Source organism: Schistocerca nitens, chromosome 3, assembly GCF_023898315.1.
Source record: "Schistocerca nitens isolate TAMUIC-IGC-003100 chromosome 3, iqSchNite1.1, whole genome shotgun sequence".
Taxonomy (NCBI): domain Eukaryota; kingdom Metazoa; phylum Arthropoda; class Insecta; order Orthoptera; family Acrididae; genus Schistocerca; species Schistocerca nitens.
In genome coordinates this window covers 847458817-847481071 of record NC_064616.1, presented here as the reverse complement: position 1 = coordinate 847481071, position 22255 = coordinate 847458817, and the positions used below count along the sequence as shown (strand labels likewise).

Genomic DNA, 22255 nt, shown 5'->3' with positions numbered 1-22255 from the left:
GCAAGGTTCGCAGGAGTGCTTCTGTAAAGTTTGGAAGGTAGGAGACGAGGTACTGACAGAAGTAATGCTGTGAGGACAGGGCCTAAGTCATGCTTGGGTAGCTCAGATGGTAGAGCACTTGCCCGCGAAAGGCAAAGGTCCCGAGTTCGAGTCTCGGTCCGGCACGCAGTTTTAATCTTCCAGGAAGTTTCATATCAGCGCACACTCCGCTGCCGAGTGAAAATCTCATTCTGGAAACATAAAACATAACTCGGGTAAGCCGGACGGTGATTTGAAGCCCGCCGCTCTCTTTTTGTGAGTGCATTTCGCCATCACGATCGGTGGCGTGGAGTGCAGAATAAAGGTGAACACGGAGAGGTCTTGTTGGGAATATACATCCACATCCATGTTCTGAAAATCACTGTGAACTGCATGACGTCATTGGACCACGTATGGGGGTTTCTTCCTGTTCTACTTAAATATGGAGCACGGTTAAATTGTGCTGCAATTAGTCTAATCTTGTCGTCGCAGCGTTACGTATGGAGTGCAGTAGATTCTTCACTTAACACTGGTTGTGGATCTTACCTAATCAGGCTTTCGCGGGAGAGTTGGCTTCCATCTTCGGAAGTCTGCCAGTTCAGATAGTTCAACATGCTCTCACGTCAGTCGAATAACCTATAACAATTCATGCTGCCCTTCTTTGCGAACGTCTGCTACTTGGTTTACCTACTACTGAGGTTATGGGACCACTTCACTTCATATATTCACAGACTGCTACAACCAGGCGTTTGCATGCTTTGAACGAATCAAGTTGTGACACATTGCATTTTAGTCATTGGATACAATTTTTCTGATTTTTCTGAGGTGCACCATTTTACGTTTCTGAACATTTAAAGCACGTTTTCAACATCTGAATCACTTTGAAATCTTATCAAGATCTGCCTTGATATTTGTGCAGTTTTTTTTCACATTTTACGTCATTCTATACAACTGCATCAGCTGTCAATGTCTGTGTTTGCTATTATTGTTGTTGGCCAAGCCATTAAAATACAACATTAACATCAAGGATCCTAATTCACTTTCCAGGAACACGCTTGACTTCACTTCTACTTCTGTCGTTGACACTCTGTTCATGCTGCGTTCTTTCTACGGAGAAATCATCAGTTCAGTACCTACTTTCCCCTAATATCCCGTATGATTGTACTTCCGTTAATAAACGTTTATGTGGTACTGAGCAAAATGACTTTTGGAAGGTATAAAATACATCATCCACCTGATTGCTTTCATCCACGGCTTTCTGGCTGACATGTGAGAAAAGGGCGAGTTAGTGAGCGATGTTTTCGTAATTCATAATGGTTCACCTGGAGGAGGCGATTCTGTACGAGGTACTGCAATATAATTTTGGCGTCTGAGCAGGTCTCATACACCCATAATCGCACATGTAATTTTTAACACATTGAACAGCAACGTACATATTGGATTTGATACATTCCACATCATCATAAATATAAAATTATTGTAGGATCATGTTAGAATTTGACCTTCTCTTCCAGCAAAAGATGATATATTCTCAACGCTCCCAAGCAGAGCAGACTCGTGATAGTAATTGTTATGCCAGAGCCAAGGTGACACCTGAGGACTGGCAACCCATATTACACCACAGAGGACGAGGTTGTCTATGTCCAAGGCGTACCAAAAGCGCCATGGTAAACACCGGCTATTTACATACAAGATAATGGAAACAGACATTCCGAGCACTACTTCCTGCAGGGGGAGTTCGAGCCACGGCGTGCAGGAAGTATCACTACGCCAAAACCTGACTGGCTGGTGACAGCTACTCAGGGGCTAGAACCAGCTCCGAAGTTCAGTTCACTCCGGATGCCGACCTCGTGTACTTCGAGGCTCTGAGCACTATGGGACTCAACTTCTGAGGTCATCAGTCCCCTAGAACTTAGAACTACTTAAACCTAACTAACCTAGGGACATCACACACATCCATGCCCGAGGCAGGATTCGAACCTGCGACCGTAGAGGTCTCGCGGCTCCTGACTGTAGCGCCTAGAACCGCACGGCCACTTCGTGTACTTCGACCTTCGACCGCTGAATATTACATCCTCGTCTCTGAACTGAATTCTGACTAGTGTGTGTGTGTGTGTGTGTGTGTGTGTGTGTGTGTGTGTGTGTGTGTGTGTGTTTGTGTGTGTGTGTGTGTGTGTGTGTTACCACGAACCTTTGTGGAAAATTAGAAGTGAAATTTGGTTTGCCTCAGTTAGGAGACTTTAACTGGCATCGTTATTGTTACCTTTCGTTTCTTGTTCAGCTATCAACCTTGTGAACGTACATCAATAAAAGTTGTGTTTGTGAAAAATTGCCAATTGTCAGTCACAACAGTAATACATGTCGACAAATAGCACCCAATGGTGACAAGGAGTTTAGAAGATGGCTTGTAGCGTTGTATCTGTTCATGCAGCCAAAAAATATATGATTGAAAACATCCTCTTCTTCACCACATCGCGCCAGACATGGGACTAAGACTGTATCAAGCGTATCCAGAGCGACCTTAAGTGGAATGACCATATAAACAGATAGTGGGAAAAGCTGACACAAGACTCAGATTCATCGGAAGAATCTTAAGGAAATGTAACCACGGAAGAAGTGGTATATAACGAGCTTGTTCGCCCAATTCTTGAGTATTGCTCATCTATCTAAGAATCTTAAGGAAATGTAACCACGGAAGAAGTGGTATATAACGAGCTTGTTCGCCCAATTCTTGAGTATTGCTCATCTATCTGGGATCCCTATCAGGTAGGACTGATACTGATAGAGGAGATAGAGAAGATCCAACGAAGAGCGACGCGTTTCGTCACGGGATCGTTTAGCTGGTCTGAGAGCGTTACAGAGATGCTAAACAAACTACACTGGCACACGTTGCAAAACAGACGTTGTGCATCACGGAGAGATTTACTATTGCAATTTCGGGTCAACACTTTTCAGGAGGAGTCAGACAACATTTACTCCCCCCCAACATACATCTCGCGTATTGACCACGTGGAGAAAATTCGAGAAATTACAGACAATACAGAGGCTTACCGGCAACCATTCTTCCCACGCACTATTCGCGAGTGGAACACGGTTGGAGGGATCAGATAGTGGTACCGAAAGTACCACTCCGCCACACACCATTAGGTGGTTTGCGGAGTATGATGTAGATGTAGATACGCCGGCCGGAGTGGCCGTGCGGTTCTAGGCGCTTCGGTCTGGAACCGAGCGACCGCTACGGTCGCAGGTTCGAATCCTACCTCGGGCATGGATGTCTGTCATGTCCTTAGGTTAGTTAGGTTTAATTAGTTCTAAGTTCTAGGCGACTGATGACCTCAGAAGTTAAGTCGCATAGTGCTCAGAGCCATTTGAACCATTTTTTTGATGTAGATACGTAGATACCAGTCCATTTCTAAAATAAAGTCTACCTGCCCAAAGATTACTTTGCTCTGAAGCAGACTACCGTATCACTGTATCGGAACTACAAATTGTATTTCACCTAGACTTTGTATAAGATTATTCAGATAATTGCATTTTGACAGTACATCTTGTTGTGTCGATTCCCTAAGGTCTCGACACAATGAGTGGCTAGGTGCACGCGAAACTAACGCAGACGGGCGTAAATTCTGAAACAGGAGACTGGATGAAAACTATAAAGAAAAGAAGAGAGATTTTAATATACTTAACTTTAATGTAGTCTTGTTCTTGTTGAAATACATCTCTTGCATAGTAGTAAGCAATTAGCAATGATACACATGGCGCCTTGCTAGGTAGTAGCGATGGACTAGCTGAAGGCTATTTAATCTGTCTCTCGGCAAATGAGAGGAATACTTGATAGGTCTAGTCGCAAGCTATCTCGTCCGTACAACTGGGGCGAGGTCAAGTCCGTGTCTTGTGACCTGCCCTGTGGTGGCGCTACGTTTGCGAATACACAGTGGCGACACGCGGGTCCGACATGTACTACAGGACCGCGGCCGATTTAAGTTACCACCTAGCAAGTGTGGTGTCTAGCGGTGACACCACATTCCTCCCCCGCAAATCGGCGAACGGTCGTGAGATAAGGCTTCCGCCCGCCGTGGGGAGGACCCCATGTTGACGTATGCGATGAGGTGGGGAGCCTAACAACAGGCGAGGCTGTGCCACCCGCACCCGGCCATTCGGTCCGAGGGGAGCTAGGAAACGCCTGCAAACCTAGTCCAGGGTGCACGTCAACATGAGGTGCATGCGCACGTAATGAGAGAGGGTCCGCAGGGTCGACCTCCATGTGGTCGGAGCACCCGACGGGCGAAGACGACATCCGGTCCGGAGCGGGCAAGAGGTCCATGGCGGAGGACGACTGGTCACGGGAAGCAAGCGGCGGCGCGTGACCCAGGGAGGCGCGAGGCGGCTGCAGCGAAGCGTCCGCTGCTGGCGGCGCCGGCGGCGGCTGCGGCGGCGCGACGCCATGAGGCAAAATGGAAGGCATCGTCGGTAACACCTGGGGATGAGGCGAGCCAGTAGATGGGTCCCCAGGGCGCTGACCTGACGGCTCCGTCGCTGAAAGCAGACGGGGAGCGGCAGAACCCAGGCGACGACAGAGGCGCAGCTGATTTAGATGCCGACGCACCTCACCAGAGGCCCCCAAAACCAAATACATCGCGCGGCCGAGGCAGCGAAGAATGCGCCCTGCGAGCCAACGCTGTGAACCGCGATAGTTGCGAGAATAGACAACGTCGCCAGGAGCAAAAGCAGGAGTCTGCCGCTGCACAGGAACCTGATGTGGCGGATGCAGCAAAGACATCAGAGTTCGATGAGGACGACCATGGAGCAACTCAGCCGGCGAGCGACCATCGCGGGGCTGAGAGCGATATGAGGACAAAAAGAGCAACAAAGCGCCCTCCCGAGAATGCGACTCTGTCAACTTCAACATCTGCGACTTGAAAGTCCGGACCAATCGTTCCGCGGCACCGTTTGACTGAGGCGAAAACGGCGCGGAAGTCAGATGTTGAATACCATTGGCCTTGCAGAACGACTGAAATTCTGCGGACATGAATTGTGGGCCATTGTCGGAAACAATAGTCTGCGGAAGACCTTCAATGCAAAAGATAGCAGACAAGGCGTGGATGGTGGCAGAAGACGTCGTGGAAGACATCCGGACAACAAAAGGAAAATTACTAAAAGCATCGACCACAACCAACCATCGAGCATTCCAGAATGGACCAGCAAAATCGATGTGCAAGCGTTGCCAAGGGGAAGTGGCTTTCGGCCATGCAAAGAATTTCCGCGGCGGTGCGGATGGTGGTTCGGCACACGCCACGCAAGAGGAGCACATATTCGTAATCGCAGCATCGATTCCGAACCAAGTACAGTGCTGTCGAGCAAGTTGTTTCGTTCGCACTATACCCCAATGTCCTTGGTGAAGAAGCCGTAAGACAGAGGACTGTAACGAACGTGGGACTACGACTCGGGATTGATCATTATCGGAACGCAACAACAAAACACCACGTCGTACAAAATGTCTCTCCTTGTGAGCAAAAAAACGGCGAACCAAAGGATCCTCGATCCGTGACTTTGACAAGGGCCATTGCGTAGCAACAAAACGCAAAACGGGAGCAAGGACAGGGTCAGCAGCTGTGGCTGTAGCTACACGACGAAAATCAATCGGAAACGATGCGACCACGTCATCGGCTTCCGAATCAATGAACATGCAAGCAAGTTCGGAAGAATCGAATGCCTTATCCTCAGCAACAGGCAAACGGGACAACGCATCAGCGTTGCCGTGCTTAGCAGTGGACCGATACAAGATATCGTAGCGGTACTGCGAGAGAAAAAGTGACCAGCGAATGAATTTCTGCGCTGTACGTGGAGGTACAGGCTTGTTCGGATGAAAAAGCGATGTCAAAGGCTTGTGGTCCGTGATGATTGTAAAGTGACGACCATACAAGAAGTCATGGAACTTGGTAACACCAAACACGAGAGCTAAAGCTTCTTTCTCTATTTGTGAATAATTTCTTTGCGCAGATGAGAGCAATTTGGACGCAAAGGCAATAGGGCGATCATGTGAACCATCTTTGTGCGCAAGCACAGCACCGATCCCGAAATCCGATGCATCGACCATCAACAAAAGGGGTTTTCGGGGATCGAATGGCGTAAGGCAAGTATTTGAAAGTAACGCCGATTTCAACTGGCGAAAGGCGCGTTCGCATTCCGTCGTCCAGACGAACGGAACACCTTTACGGCGTAAGCGATGAAGCGGAGCTGAAATGGAAGAAGCATTGCGCACAAACCGATGATAATAATTTACCTTACCCAGCACACTCTGTAGCTGTTTTAAGTTCTGCGGTGACGGCAAGTCCTGAATGGCACGAAGGTGCTCTGGACTCGGATGTATACCTTGGGCGTTAAGGACATGGCCCAGGTACGGTAAGTCACGAGCAAAAAACACACATTTGTCCTTCCTCAAGCGAAGACCATTTTGTCGCAATACCTGAAATAATGTTCGGAGATTCTGCAAATGTTCTGCTTCCGTCTTTCCTGAGATTACAATATCGTCCAGATAGTTCGCAGCTGTAGGGACCGACGCACAAATAGTTTGTAAATATTGCTGAAATAAAGCAGGGGCGGATGCACACCCGAATGGCAGTCTTTTGAAGCGATACAAGCCAAGATGCGTGTTTACCACTAAGACGCGCTGGGATTCTTCGTCCACAGGTATTTGCAAGTACGCATCTGCTAGGTCCAATTTTGAAAAATTTTTTCCCGGGCACAGTTTGTCAAAAAGATCTTCCGGGCGGGGCAAAGGAAAAGTAGCAGTCACAAGTTGTGGATTCACAGTTGCCTTGAAGTCCACACAAAGTCTCAATTTTCCGGAAGGTTTTGGCAAAATTACTAAGGGTGAGGCCCAGAGAGAAGCCTGCACACGTTCAATTACACCTTGAGATTCGAATTCGGCTAATGTTCTTGCGACCTCATCACGCAATGCGTGGGGAACATTGCGCGCTCTGAAAAATTTTGGTTGCGCGTTATCTTTCAGTTCCAAATGCGCTTCATAGTTCTTAGCGCAACCAAGGCCCGGTGCAAAAATGTCTGCAAATTCTTCACAAAGACTAGAAACACTGGCGGAAGGCACAGTCTGATTCACTGATAGGACCTGATTCACTATAGACAAATTAAACAAGTGAAACAAATCTAATCCAAACAAGTTCACGGCACTAGAGGAACGAAGAACATAAAATGACACAAGTTTTGTCTGTCCCTTGTATGTTGCAATAAGGCTGCACTGTCCTAACACAGGTATGTGCTGTCCTGAGTAACTAGTTAACGTAACATTTGCGGCACGCAATGGCGGGGCGCCCAGTTGTTTGTACGTGTCGTGATTGAGCAATGAAACTGCAGCTCCGGTATCGAGCTGGAATGGGATCACTTTGCCTTCAAAGTCTAAGTCCACAAAAAGTTTATTGTCTTGTTGACGACAAGAGCGACTGTCTCGTGCAATTTGAACGGAGACAGGTACAGAAGCACTTGCGACTTTACGGGATTTCCGGCGACGTCGACGCACACTTTGGGTGGGACGAACACAGTCACTGTTAGCTAAAGTGTCACTGGACGGGTGGGCATGAACTACATGAATGTCCATGGGCGAAGGTCCACGAGCCTGATTGTCCTGGGTTCGATTCCGGCGCGAAGCAAAGGGCCTGGAATTGGTGTGATTGTCTGACCGAAGCTTTTTCTGGCAAACACTTTGTACATGTCCTTTCTTTTGACAGTAAAAGCAAATAGCTTGGCGTGACGGGCAATTTTCACGCGAATGTCTAGTGGCACACCGCGGGCAAGATTTCACTGCATTTGCTTGCTTACGCGGCGCACGTGGTTGCAAGCTAGGCGGCCGCAGCGAAGTCGGGCGCGAGGGCCGCTGAGCGTCCCGTGCTGCGGGCCCGGCGGGCCGATTAATGTGACACACTGCTGGCGAAGTTTCAAATGATGCCTGAGCAATGTCAAGTGTGTCTTGCCTGTCCAATATGTCTATCACTTGTTGCAGGGAGGGATTAACTAGCTTCAAAATCTGTTCCCTTATGCGAACATCAGAAACGTTCTGTGCAATTGCATCACGCACCATAGTATCTGAATATGGGAGGCCACATTCACAGGCAAACGCGCAGTCTCTAGTAAGTCCTTGCAAAGTTGCTACCCACTCCCTGTTAGTCTGACCGGCCGTACGTTTTGTACGAAAAAACGTATACCGTTTGGCAACTACATTTACTGTTTCTTTGAAATAGGCATCTAAAGCCGACAAAATTTCCTCGTAGGACAGAGTTGCGACGTCGCGTCGGGGAAACAATTTCACTATCACACGGTAGGTAGCCACACCTACACAAGAAAGCAAAAACGGCTGCCGCTCTTTACCTTGAATTCCATAAGCTGTGAGGTGGAACCGGAACTGATCGGCCCACTCAGTCCAGCTCTCGTTATGGGCCTCAAAGGGCCTAAATGGCGGTGCGACAGCGTTGTGTGGCTGCGGTAGCGAAGAAGCGGCTGCCGCCGCATCGGTTTGCAGCGCACGTTGACCCTGGACGAGCTGTCCAAGGGCTTCCAATAACGCCTGCGTCTGCTGATTCTGCAAGCGAAAAAATTCGGACAGTACATCTGGAGAATGCGGCGAAGCCATGACACTAGCAAATTATAGCAAATATAACACAAAGACTGCAACGTGGGCGCGGCATCACTCCTCGGCGCCAAAATATTGTTGTGTCGATTCCCTAAGGTCTCGACACAATGAGTGGCTAGGTGCACGCGAAACTAACGCAGACGGGCGTAAATTCTGAAACAGGAGACTGGATGAAAACTATAAAGAAAAGAAGAGAGATTTTAATATACTTAACTTTAATGTAGTCTTGTTCTTGTTGAAATACATCTCTTGCATAGTAGTAAGCAATTAGCAATGATACACATGGCGCCTTGCTAGGTAGTAGCGATGGACTAGCTGAAGGCTATTTAATCTGTCTCTCGGCAAATGAGAGGAATACTTGATAGGTCTAGTCGCAAGCTATCTCGTCCGTACAACTGGGGCGAGGTCAAGTCCGTGTCTTGTGACCTGCCCTGTGGTGGCGCTACGTTTGCGAATACACAGTGGCGACACGCGGGTCCGACATGTACTACAGGACCGCGGCCGATTTAAGTTACCACCTAGCAAGTGTGGTGTCTAGCGGTGACACCACACATCTCCATACGCTTGTGTTTGTTTTGGATCAGCTCAGGGCACATGTTTAAGCTGATTAGACAAATGTCAGTACAAATCACTTAGAATATACCTGGGAGCAATGTAGCATACACCGACTAACGCTCTTTCAGTTGAAGCAAATGAGCCTCCACTACATTTATCGCGACTACCTGTGTGCCAAATTTTTACGCAAACGGTCGCAGCTCTCGCAAGACCTCGCCACACAGCGTTAAGTCGCAGTCACGATTGAATGTGAGACGCCTTGTAGCGTTCGTGAGTCTTTTGGAGCATAGATTTTTCTCGTGTCAGAATTTAGGAATCAGCTCCTGATTCACTTTTCTATGTTTTTGTATTTAGAGGCCTCCTGCCATTCTGGGTTCCATTTCCCTCTGATTGTTGATTTAATAACGTTTAAAATATCTGTAACTAAAAGTTCCATGTGCCCCATCGCTCCACCAAGAACGGCTGCTTTGGATAGCTTATTCACTGTTTCATTGTGAGATACGCCACAGTTCGCTTTAACCCCGCACATGGTAACTTCGTGATTCCTATTTGACATTGGACTCATGGTGTCATATGTTATTGGATTTTTGGATCTTCCGCTGTGCAGATGTCTTAATAGTTCTACCGCTGATTTGGAATCAGAAACGATAATGAACACAGAACCCAAGCACAACGACATCCATATTCTTTCTTCGAAGCGTCTGTATGGATGAATCTCGTGTTATTACGTTTGGAGATGTACTCTGTCAAAATGCAATTATTTGAATAATCTCATTCAAAGTCTAGGTGAAATACAATTTGTAGTTCCGATACAGTGGTACGGTAGTCTGCTTCAGAGCAAAGTAATCTTTGGGCAGGTAGGCTTTATTTTTAGAAATGGACTGATATCTACGTATCTACATCTACATCATACTCCGCATGCCACCTAATGGTGTGTGATGGAGTGGTACTTTCGGTACCACTATCTGATCCCTCCAACCGTGTTCCACTCGCGAATAGTGCGTGGGAAGGCTGGTTGCCGGTAAGCCTCTGTATTGTCTCTAATTTCTCGAATTTTCTCCACGTGGTCAATACGCGAGATGTATGTTGGGGGGGGGGAGTAAATGTTGTCTGACTCCTCCTGAAAAGAGTTGTCCCGAAATTGCAATAGTAAATCTCTCCGTGATGCACAATGTCTCTCTTGCAACGTGTGCCAGTGGAGTTTGTTTAGCATCTCCGTAACGCTCTCTCGCCAGCTAAACGATCCCGTGACGAAACGCGCTGCTCTTCGTTGGATCTTCTCTATCTCCTCTAACAGTCCTACCTGATAGGGATCCCAGATAGATGAGCAATACTCAAGAATTGGGCGAACAAGCGAGTTATAAACCACTTGTTTCGTGACTGTGTTACATTTGCTTAAGATTCTTCCGATGAATCTGAGTCTTGTGTCAGCTTTTCCCACTATCTGTTTTGTATGGTCACTCCACTTAAGGTCGCTCTGGATAGTTACGCCTAGATATTTTATGGCAGATGCTGTATCCAGCTGTTTGTCATCAATAGTGTAGCTGTAAAGCAGTGGATTTCTTTTCCCATGCATGCGCAATATGTTAAATTTATTTACGTCCAGGGTCAACTGCCAGACTCTGCACCATTCATCAATTCTCTGCAGGTCGTTCTGCAAATTCTTACTATCTTCTGGCGTTGCTAGTTTGGTATAAACAACCGCATCATCTACGGTCCTATCACACTTCCCTGTGGTACTCCGGATACTACCTTCACATCTGTCGATTTAGTTCCGTTAAGAGTGACGTGTTAAGTTCTATCTACAAGAGAATCTTGAATCCAATCTCAGGTCTGCTCTGTAAGCTCTTATTTTTTTCATTAAACGGCAATGCGGGACGGTGTCAAATGCGTTACTGAAGTCAAGGAACACGGCATCCGCCGGAACTAGGTCGCCACTGCGCTGTGGATCTCATGGAGGAACAGAGCGAGCTGAGTTTCTCAGGATCTCTGTTCGTGAATCCATGTTGATTTTTATAGAGGAGGTGTTCATTTTCCAAAAACTTCATAATTCTTGAGCACAGGACATGTTCCATAATTCTACAACAGATTAGCATCAACGATAGAGGTCTATAATAGGTGCATCTGTCTTACGGCCTTTCTTAAAAACGGGAATGACCTGCGCTTTTTTTCCAGTGGTCAGGTGCCTTTCGTTGCTCAAGCGATCTGCGATAAATTACTGCTAGAAAGGTAGCAAGTTCTTTCACATAATCTTTATAGAATCTTATAGGTGTCTCATCTGGTCCTGAACCCTGTCCACTATTAAGCGATTGTAGCTGCTTTTCAATTCAGCGATCGGCTATCTCAATATCTGCCATTTCGACGTTCGCACGACGATTTAAAGGATGGACAGTGTTACGATCTTCGGCGGTGAAAGAACTTCGGAAGACAGAATTCAGTATTTCGGCCTTCTCTCTGTTACCTTCCGTTTCGCTACCGGTGTGGTCGCTGAGAGAATGAATGGATGATTTTGACCCATCCCATTTACTGATTTTACATACGACCAGTATCTCTTAGGGTTTTTACTCAGGTCAGTTGACCACGTCTTACTTTCGAAACCATTGAACCCTTCTCTCATTGCTCTCCTTACACTCATTTTCGCTTCGTTCAACTTTTGTTTGTCAGCTAGGTTTTTACTTCTCTTGAATCTGAGATGAAGTGCTCTTTGTTTACGTAACGATTTTCCAACACGGCTATTAAACCATGGTGGATCTTTCCCATCTCTTGTAACCTTACTCGGAACATACTTGCCTAGGGCATATTGAACGATGCATTTGAATTTTTTCCATTTGTTCTCCACATCTTCGCTCCACATCTTCGTCCTCATCACCGGATATTTGATGCTGACTGCTGAGATATTCTGAAATTTGTATCCTGTCACCCTTGCTGAACAAATATATCTTCCTACTTTTCATAACATCCCTTGTAGGACCCGTCGTCATAGATGCTGTCACAGCCTTATGATCACCGATACATTCCTCTACGTTAACTGATGCGATAAGTTCAGGTCTGTTTGTTGCCAGGAGGTCTAAGACGTTACCCTCATGAGTTGGTTCTCTAACTATCTGCTCAAGGTAATTTTCGGACAAGACATGCAGAACAATGCCATGCGATTCCCTGTCTCTGGCACCGGTTTTGATGGCATGACACTCCCAATCTATACCTGGCAAGTTGAAGTCACCCCTGTTACAACGGCATGATCAGGAAAATTACTAATGATATTCTGCAAGCTCTGTCTGAGGTGCTCTACAACTACAGATCCTGACCCAGGTGGTCTATAAAAGCGTCTGATCTCCGTTTTTCACTGTTCTTTGATACTCAATTTCACCCAGATTTTATCGAATTTTTTACTGCAATAAACACTCCGCCACCATTGGCGACTAACCTATCCTTACGATAAACATTCCAGTCTGAACTTAGGATTTCGTTGTGATTGGCGTCTGGCTTCAACCAGCTTTCTGTTCCCAATACTATCTGTGCATTATAACCTTCAGTAAGTGATACTAATTCTGGGACCTTTCCTCGGATGCTCCTCAAGTTTACTAAAATCATATTAATCTTTTCTATCTCTGATCTGCGAGTACCAAGATTCTATGAGGTCGCTGTGGCCAATTTAACAGGCAGATCGCGTTTACTCACAAGGGAGGAGTCCTCTAACCTAAAAAAGCCCCATGCGCACGGCACTCGTACTCCGCTTCCCTAGTAGTCGCGTCCTGCGTGTAGCGCACGCCTGACATATTAAGGGAACCCTACAATTCTGCGCCCGATAGCGGAAGTCTAGAAATTCACATCCGATACAGTCGCAGAGCCGTCTGGGCCTCTGGTTCAGACCTCCCACTCTGCTCCAAACCAGAGGACCACGATCAACCCTGGGTACGATGCTGCAAATAGACAGCTTGGCCTGCACCCCGCGTGCGTTGCTAGTTGCCTTCACCAAATCAGCCAGCCGCCGAAAGGAGCCGAGGATGGCCTCAGAACCCAACCGGCAGGCGTCATTCGTGCCAACATGTGACACCACATGCAGCCGGTTGCAACCAGTGCGCTCGATAGCCGCCGGCAGCGCCCCCGCCACATCAAGGATGAGACCTCCCGGCAAACATACCGAATGCACACTAGAATTCTTTCTCGCCTTGCCTGCTATCTGTCAATGACTAGCATACCCACCCTCTGTATTTGTTCGGACTGGGCAGGAAAATCGACCGCAGGCCCAACAGGAGAGGCATCCCGCGCTGGCTCAGAGTTATCATCAACACTGGGAAGCACCTCGTACCTGTTGCTAAGACGCAGGGAGCCAGCCGCGCTGCCTGCTCCCTCTTTAGCCTTCCGCCCAGTGACACTCGAACCCATCACTGTCTGCCACCCACTCTGGAGTGAGGACGGACCGGTCAGATGTTGCGTATCGGAAGCCGCAGTGTCGTCCGGGCCACCAGGGGATTCCTGTGACACCTTTGGTGTCACAGGTCTCGTCACTAGTGCCCCGACGTCACCGCAACTTCGAGCATTAGCTAGAAGCTTGTCGGCGGTAGCCAACGCAGCTTCCTCCTGTTTACGGACAGCAAGCAGCCTTGCGTACGCTCACAACAAGCACAGTCCCTAGCCATATCGTACTGTGTATAAAATCGATATAAGGTCTTAAATGGCGATGCTGAGTTTGAAAATATACCAAAGGAGAAGAAAGTAACATTAAAAGTTGGTGTGCAAATTTCGCACTGAACTCTGAGACCGCAAGCTATTACACAGAAATAAATTTCTCTACACGGAAAAAGTTACACAGGGAAGCCGCCCTACACAAGGATATTCTCAAGACTTTCTCAAAAAACAAAAACTACGATTAATTTTCTAACCACTAGTCTACACACTAAAATACACACGTACAGTTCACTTCTTTGCAGAAGCACGTGAACAACAAAACAAAGACTAAATTAATTGACAGTTTATCACACAAGTGCTGATGCTAATCTGCTGCGCGTCCTCTCAGCTCAACAAGAGGAGGAAGACTTTTATTGAGCCAGTATCTGGACATATGGCACAACCCCATTAAGGTATAGACATCTTGTAATACCTGTCCTTCCACATCAGGCTCCGAAAGTCACTTAACAATGTGTGCCGAGGTCTTGTGCAAACTGCAACCGTTTGAGTAAAAATTTCACACGCAGGTATTCGCGACGTAGATGTAGTGGAGACCGATTTGCTTCAACTAAAAGAGCGTTGGTCGGTGTAGACTACATTGCCCCCAGGCATAATCTAAGTGCTTTGTACTGATATTTGTCTAATTGTATTAGACATGTGCCCGGCGCTGATCCAAAACAAAGACAAGCGTGATACATGTATGGGTGTACCAAAAACACGATACAGTGTTAGTCTCATGTCTGCATCCGCTCCTCAGCTCACATCCATGATAGTTTGTAGTACATTAATGGACTTTTCGCAGTTTGCGACAAATTCTGTAATATATGTCTTTCACTGAAAATTGTGGTCGCTATGGAGTAAGAGATATTTGACTGCTGTCTTATGTTTGAGTTCAGAATATGTTCTAAGATTCTACAACAGATGTATACCAATGACACTGGGGGGAGCGGGAGGGGGGAATTCTGTGAATCACTTCTGATACCATTTTTTTTAGACAGTTGTGACCTAAGCGCTGTCAGGCCTGGCTAGCACTTTAACACTTGGATGGATGGCCGTCCAATCTGCCGAGCGCTGTTGCCAAGCAGGGTGCACTCAGCACTTGTGAAACCAGTTGAGGAGCTACTTGACGAGGAAGTAACGGCTCAGATCACGAAAACTGACAACGGCCGGGAAAGGGTGTGCCGACCACATGCCCCTCCATATCCGCATCCAGTGACGCCTTTGGGGTGAGGACGACACAGAGGCCGGTCGGTATCGTTGGGCTTTCAAGGCCTGCTCGAACGGAGTTAAGTTTAGTTTAGCTAATTTCGAGTCCTGTGTCGTCTATGAGTATCTGGACACTAACTCTGGGGCTACAATAAGCCTGTACATATCATCAAAATTTATTTGGGTTTTGTGAGAGATTTATGGATAATACTGTGCTATGGTACGGTTAGTCATTGAAAGCTTCATTCATTGCCCTTTGAACAGCCAAACACGTTTCATTTAGTATCTCTCTGTCTGCGACCTAATGTAATGTTTTACAGTAGTTCTGCTGTGGTCTCCGTTTCTTTACAAGTTTCGTTACAGCAACTGCATGTACCCCACGGAAGGTCCCTCTCATCATGAACTGTTCTAATAGGTATGTATCTAACCAGTGCTTGATCCACTGAGCTTCTAAGCTTGAGCCACAGTTCTTTTACATGCTCCTGCCCGGAGCTAAAAATTCCGAGTTCCTCCTAGAGATATGATAATGCTGCCTCTTTATCTAGTTTACTTGAATATGTAAATCTTTCCACTGCTTTGAGCTGGCCTACATACATTGGAAATCATTGTTTCTAAGGCTGTTTCATGGTCACTGACGCCAATGATTTAGCGGGATATCTTGTCATGCCCACCACTTATAAAACTGTAATTATGCTGGACATGTATCGGTACATATTAGGGAGCTGAAGTTACCTCAAACAATCACGGTTACATCTGGGAATGAGTTTGCTCCTAATTACACATTTATGCTCAGTCTTGATGTTGAGCCTTACCAAAACAATACTGGATGGAGCATCAATTTTTATCTTGGCTGCTCTGAGTTCCTTATTTGTTGCGAGGAATACACCACCTCCTCTATCCTTTCGATAAACTCCTAGAATGAAGAGCCAAAGATACTGGTACACCTGCCTAATATCGTGTAGGGCCAACACGATACGCTGAAGTGCCGCAACACGACGTGCAATGGACTCGACTAACAACTGAAGTAGTGCTGGAAGGAACTGACACCACGAATCCTGTATGGTTGTCCATAAATCCGTAAGAGTACGACGGGATGGAGATTGCTTCTGAACAGCACGTTGCAACGCATCCCAGATATGCTCAATAACGTTCATGTCTGGGGAGTTTGGTGGCCAGTGGAAGTGTTTAAACATAGAAGACTGTTCCTGGAGCCCCTCTTTAGCAATCCGGACGCGTGCTGGAATTGCCCAAGTCCGTCGGAATGCAAAATGGACATGAATGGATGCTGGTGATCAGACAGGATGTTTACACACGTGTCACCTGTCACAGTCGTATTTAGACGTATCAGGGGTCCCATACCACTCCAGCTGCGCACTCCTCACACCAATACAGAGCCTCCACCAACTTGAACAGTCTCCTGATGACATGCACGGTCCATGGATTCATGAGGTTGTCTCCATACCCGTATATGTCCATCCACTCGATACCATTTGCGAAGCCGGCCGAAGTGGCCGTGCGGTTAAAGGCGCTGCAGTCTGGAACCGCAAGACCGCTACGGTCGCAGGTTCGAATCCTGCCTCGGGCATGGATGTTTGTGATGTCCTTAGGTTAGTTAGGTTTAACTAGTTCTAAGTTCTAGGGGACTAATGACCTCAGCAGTTGAGTCCCATAGTGCTCAGAGCCATTTGAACCATTTTGAACCATTTGCGACGAGACTCGTCCGGCCAGGCAACATGTTTCCAGTCATCAACAGTCCATTATCGGTGTTGACTGGCCCAGGCGAGGCGTAAAGCTTTGCGTCGTGCACTCATCAAGGGTACACGAGTAGGCCCTCGACTCCAAAAGCCCATATCGAAGACATTTCGTTGAATGGTTCGCACGCTGACACTTGTTGATGGTCCAACATTGAAATCTGCTGCAATTTGCAGAAGGGTTGCCCTTCTGTCATGTTGAACGACTCTCTTCAGTCGTCGTTGGCCCCTTTCTTGCACGATTTTTTCCGGATGTTTTACCGCATTCCTGTTATCCACGGTAACCTCGTAAAATGGTCGCTAACTAGGAGATGCTGTGTCCAATCGCTAGTGCGCCGACAATAAGACCACGTTCAGACTCACTTAAATTTTAATAACCTGCCATTGTAGCAGCAGTAACCGATCTAACAACTGCGCCAGACACTTGTCCTATATAGGCATCGCCGACCGCAGCTCCGTATTCTTCCTGTTTACATATCTCTGTATTTGAATACGCATGCCTACACCAGTTTCTTCGGCGCTTCAGTGTAGATATCACTGCTGTCAGTTTCGTTTTTTAGCCAGTTTTCCGCACATAGTGTTGCTTCACTGCTTTTTAGGACTGCTAGAAACTCTCGGACATTGTTGCGAATGCTTCGATAGCTGATCAACAGAAGTTTAATACTTTCGTGTATGGAGTACATTTCTCTGTTAGTGGGACAGAATCATGCTACATTGTGATGGAATCAGCTGCAGTAGAACATAACTTAGCTAACTCAGGACTTCTCAAGAAGTACCAAAGCACGATAAACAATTATTATTACTGATATCCACTTGAAACTTGTGCGAGCTGTCCACTGTGGATTGTCAAATTCTTTATATGAGATGACATTTGTTGTATAGCGTATTACACTATATTGTCACGCAGAAGAAGGTGTAATTAGATGAATGACGAACACTAACTTCACTTAACGAAGGTTTATTCAGCACCTGCACACACCAGAGCGCGTTACAGAACATTCCAGTACAATGATTCTTGATATTTGTGGATGCTCCTAGAATGTCCTCGAACCGAATATAGAAATTAAAGTTTTGTAGTTCAGGTAACTTATGAACTCACGACCCTCGATGCAACAGTCTAATATCATAACCCCTACACCACAGTGACGGTGCTACTCAGTGTCTTTAGTGACATTGCTCCCTCCTTAAGAGAACAGGGTCTCGGTGTTACGACCTCCTAGTCCGGGAACGAGTCATCCGTCCTGCATACTCCGACTCCCGATGACTGATGTTCGCCCTGGCGGTGATCATCTTAAAACTTTCTTTGCCGCTACGCTCTTCGTCACCTTTCCGGTTGTTGCCTGTTGCTGGAGCTTCGAATTTACCCTGGGTTGCGGGATCTTTATAGGGCTTCATTCGAAGAACATGGACCGTATCCCTGATCTTTCGTCGTCTTGTGTCGGGGTCGAAATCTGCAACTTCTTAAGTAACATCAGACAACTGTCTTACAACCTTATAAGGGCCAATGTACCACCTGAGGAGCTTCTCAGAGAGACCAACCTTCCGAATAGGAGTGAAGATCCAGACGAGGACACCAGGCTGGTAGACAACAGGGCGGTGGCTCGCGTCATACCTTCGGCGATCGTTTTCTTGAGCCTGCAGCGTGCGGAGTCGATCTAACTGCTAGCTTCCTCAGCTCTGATTAACACCTAGCCGATTAAGTAGTCGTCCACGTCATCAGGCTGTAACGGAAATACAGTGTCCACCGTCGTAGACGCTTCACGTCCATGCACCAGGAAAAATGGCGTCAATCCTGTAGTGTCTTGTTTGGCGGTGTTGTCGGTAAACGTCACGAAAGGTAACACTTCATCCTAGTTGCTCTGCTCAACATTGACGAACATTGATATCATGTCAGCCAAGGTCTTATTAAGGCGTTCAGCGGTGTTGTAGGTAAACGTCAAGAAAGGTAACACTTCATCCCAGTTGCTCTGCTCAACATTGATGAACACTGATAGCATGTCAGCCAAGGTCTTATTAAGGCGTTCAGTAAGCCCGTTACTTTGCGGATGGTAGGCAGTCGCCATGTAATGAGTAATATTGCACCGATGGTTTATCTCTGTCACAAGATTCGATTGAAAACTTTCCGTCGATCCGTAATTAACGACCTTGGGGCACCGTGTTTTAATACAATGTCTTCCACGATGAATTTGGCTACCTCGAATGCTTCGACTGCTTTCACGGCTTTCGCAATGGCATAGTGTGCCAGATAATCAATGCAAACAATAATCTATCTATTGTCACTAGCAGACGTTGGAAATCGTCCGAGGAGGTCAATTCCAACACGTTGGAAAGGCGTTTAGGCTGGTGGAATTGGCATGAGTCTGCCAGGTGGTTTCTGAGGAACTGCCTTTCTCCTCTGGCACTCTCGACAATGCGACACATAGGGACGGACATTCCTAAATAAACTTGGCCAGAAAAATCTCTTGCGGAACCTATTGCATGTCTTAATAAATCCTAAAATTCCGGCCTCAGGTGTGTCATGGAATTTCTGTAGAACATCTAAGCGCAGTGTGTAGGAATTACTGACAGCCACCTCTTTCCAAACGAATCGAAGTTTTTCTTGCAAAGGAACCCATTAACTACCTTAAATTGTCCTTTCGCATCCTCTGACCGATTTAAGGCAAGCATAATTTGAGATATCTTGGTGTCCTTCTGCTCAGCAGAGAGATCCTGGAGTGCAGAGAGACAGTCACTGTCTTTATCAAAGTCTTGATGGTGGTGTTTTCTTCCACTTTCGTACACTATGGTAATGTCATACTCTTGAAGACGTAGTGCCCATCTGGCGAGTCGTCCTGTTGGATACTGAAGACCTTTCAACCAACAAAGTGAATGTTGGTCTGTAGCAACTGTGAATGGCCTTCCATAGAGATACTGTCGAAATTTACACATGGCCCAGATCACAGCAAGACATTCTCTTTCTGTAGTTGAGTAGTTTCTCTCGGCTTTTGTAAGTTTCCTAGAAACATAGGCTATAACTTTCCCTTTTCCATCCGAAATTTGCGCCAGAACAGCACTGATCCCATACCCTCTAGCATCTTTGTATAGTTCCGTAGGTGCTCTCTCATCATACAGACCAAGTACAGGGTCAGTCATCAGAGCTTTTCGCAGCACATCGAAAGAATCTTGTTGATCACCACCCCAGATGAATTTAGAATCGCTTTTTAACAACTCTTGGAGTGGCCTGGCTTTGATACAAAAATCTTTGATAAACCTACGATAATAAGAACATAATCCGAGGAAGCTTCTCACACCTCTAATACTTTTAGGAATAGGAAATTCCGTTATAGACCTCACCTTTACTGGGTCTGGCCGCATGGCTTCGTTTGACACAAGGTGTCCAAGTATTTTGATTTCTTTTGCTCCAAAGAGACACTTTCTTGGATTAAGTTTCAGTCCGCCTTATTGGAGACACTTAAGAACAGCCCTCAGTCTTTTTATGTGTTCATCAAATGTCTCTGAGAACACTATAATGTCATCTAAATAACAAAGACACATCATCCACTTCAGTTGACTTAGAACATTACCCATCATCTGTTCAAAAGTTGCTGATGCATTACACAAACCAAATGGCATTACCTTAAACTTATACAGGCCCTCAGGGATGATGAATGCAGTTTTCTCACGATCAACCTCATCTACGTCGATTTGCCAGTAATCCGAGTACATGTCCATGGTTGAGAAACATTTAGCCCCCTTCAGACAATCTAGTGTATCGTCAATTGGTGGAAGAGGGTAAACGTCCATTTTAGTTATCTTATTAAGCTTCCTGTAATCAACACAAAAGCGCCAACTGCCATCCTTCTTCCTGACGAGAACCACTGGTGGCGGCCATGGGCTCTACAAAGGATGAATGATGTCATTCTTCATCATTTTCTCTACCTTGTCGCGAATTATTCAGCGTTCCGTTGCTGACACACAGTATGCTCTATGGCTTATTGGTTGATGGTCTCCAGTGCTAATCCGGTGCTTCACCATCGATTTGCATAATTTACTCTTCACCTGTGGATTGAAGCGTTCAGAGAACTCTTGAAGAATGTCAAGTAGCTTCTTCTGTTGTTTCTTAGTGAGAGCTGGTGATAGTCGAGCTAGAAGATCTTGTCTCGTAGTGGTAGCGCCAATTTCGCCCACAGACTGGGCATGGGGGGTTTCTATGATGCTCAGCTGTTCTGCAATTAACGGCTCAGCGTTTGCTATGCACAAGCATCTTGGAAGGATCTGCAATTCTCGGCGACAGTTAACTATCCACAATTCACCGAATCCATTCTTCAACAAGACGACAGATGCTGGGATGACCAAGTTATTCTTCAGTGGTATGCTTCTCTTACATTCCACTACAAGATCCATGGCATGACACATGACATTTACCTTTCTAGCGCTAACTGCAGGAATGATCACTCCATCCAGCACACATGATCTCCCCACACTCAGATTCGTATCTTCCTGTCCACAGTATCTCGTCTCGTCTAGCATGATCTTCGAGCGATCACAATCTATAGTTGCCTGAGAAGCTTTCAAAAAGTCCCATCCGAGAATGAAGTCATGACTACACTCTTATAAGTCGATAAATTCTAAGGGCTGTGTATGGCCATTTATACCCAAATGAATGACACATCTTCCTGTAGGTTTTACTTTACATATTTCCCATTAGCCAGCTTCAGCAAAGATGTTTTGCTGTCGACGAATACGGTTTTCTGCAACTGGCAACGGTACTTCTCCAAAATGACTGAATATGATGCTCCAGAGTCCACAAGAACTTGGGCTGGTCTGCCATCCATGAGGATATCGACGTAGTTTCCTATCATTTTTACAATGATCGACGGCAGAGGATTTTTCTCTTCGGCGGCCTCACCTCCAAGGAAGGTCGCACCCTTTAGTTTTCCAGGTTGCGGCAGCTAGGTGATCGGCTCGAGTTTCTAAACGGCGATGGAGACCGTGATCGACGTGTTGGGGAGCGTCCTCTCCAGCAGCTAGCTTGCGGCGATGGTGACCTACGTCGTCCTGCACCCACATCTTCTAATTCATCTCCATTGTCCCGAAGTTGTCGTCGGTTAAGATCGGTCTGCTATCTTCCGGCGCGGGAGTCATCAAATATCGGCCGTCTTTCTCGACAATAGCGCACCACATGTCTCGGTCGTCCGCAGTGGAAACATACTGGTTGGTTATCCTGAGTACTCCAGACATCAGTCGTCCTCGGTGCCCAAACAGGTTCCTCATGCGGCAATGTAGGACCGTAACTTCACCTGAGACTCGACTTTTTCACCATTTTAAAGGGAAATGAAGGACGAGAGATTGGGTTCAATGTCTGTTCCACTTCCTCCCTGATGACCTGTTGAAGCGTCTACGTTTTTTGCTCGCTGTGCAATCCAAGTGCCTT

General features: G+C 46.6%; 1 protein-coding gene across 2 annotated transcripts in view; it reads right to left on the bottom strand.

Moving 5' to 3' along the window:
• Positions 1–22255, bottom strand: part of LOC126248871 (pancreatic lipase-related protein 2-like) — a 148314-nt gene that overhangs the window by 79927 nt on the left and 46132 nt on the right. The gene's annotated exons all lie outside the window — the stretch shown is intronic.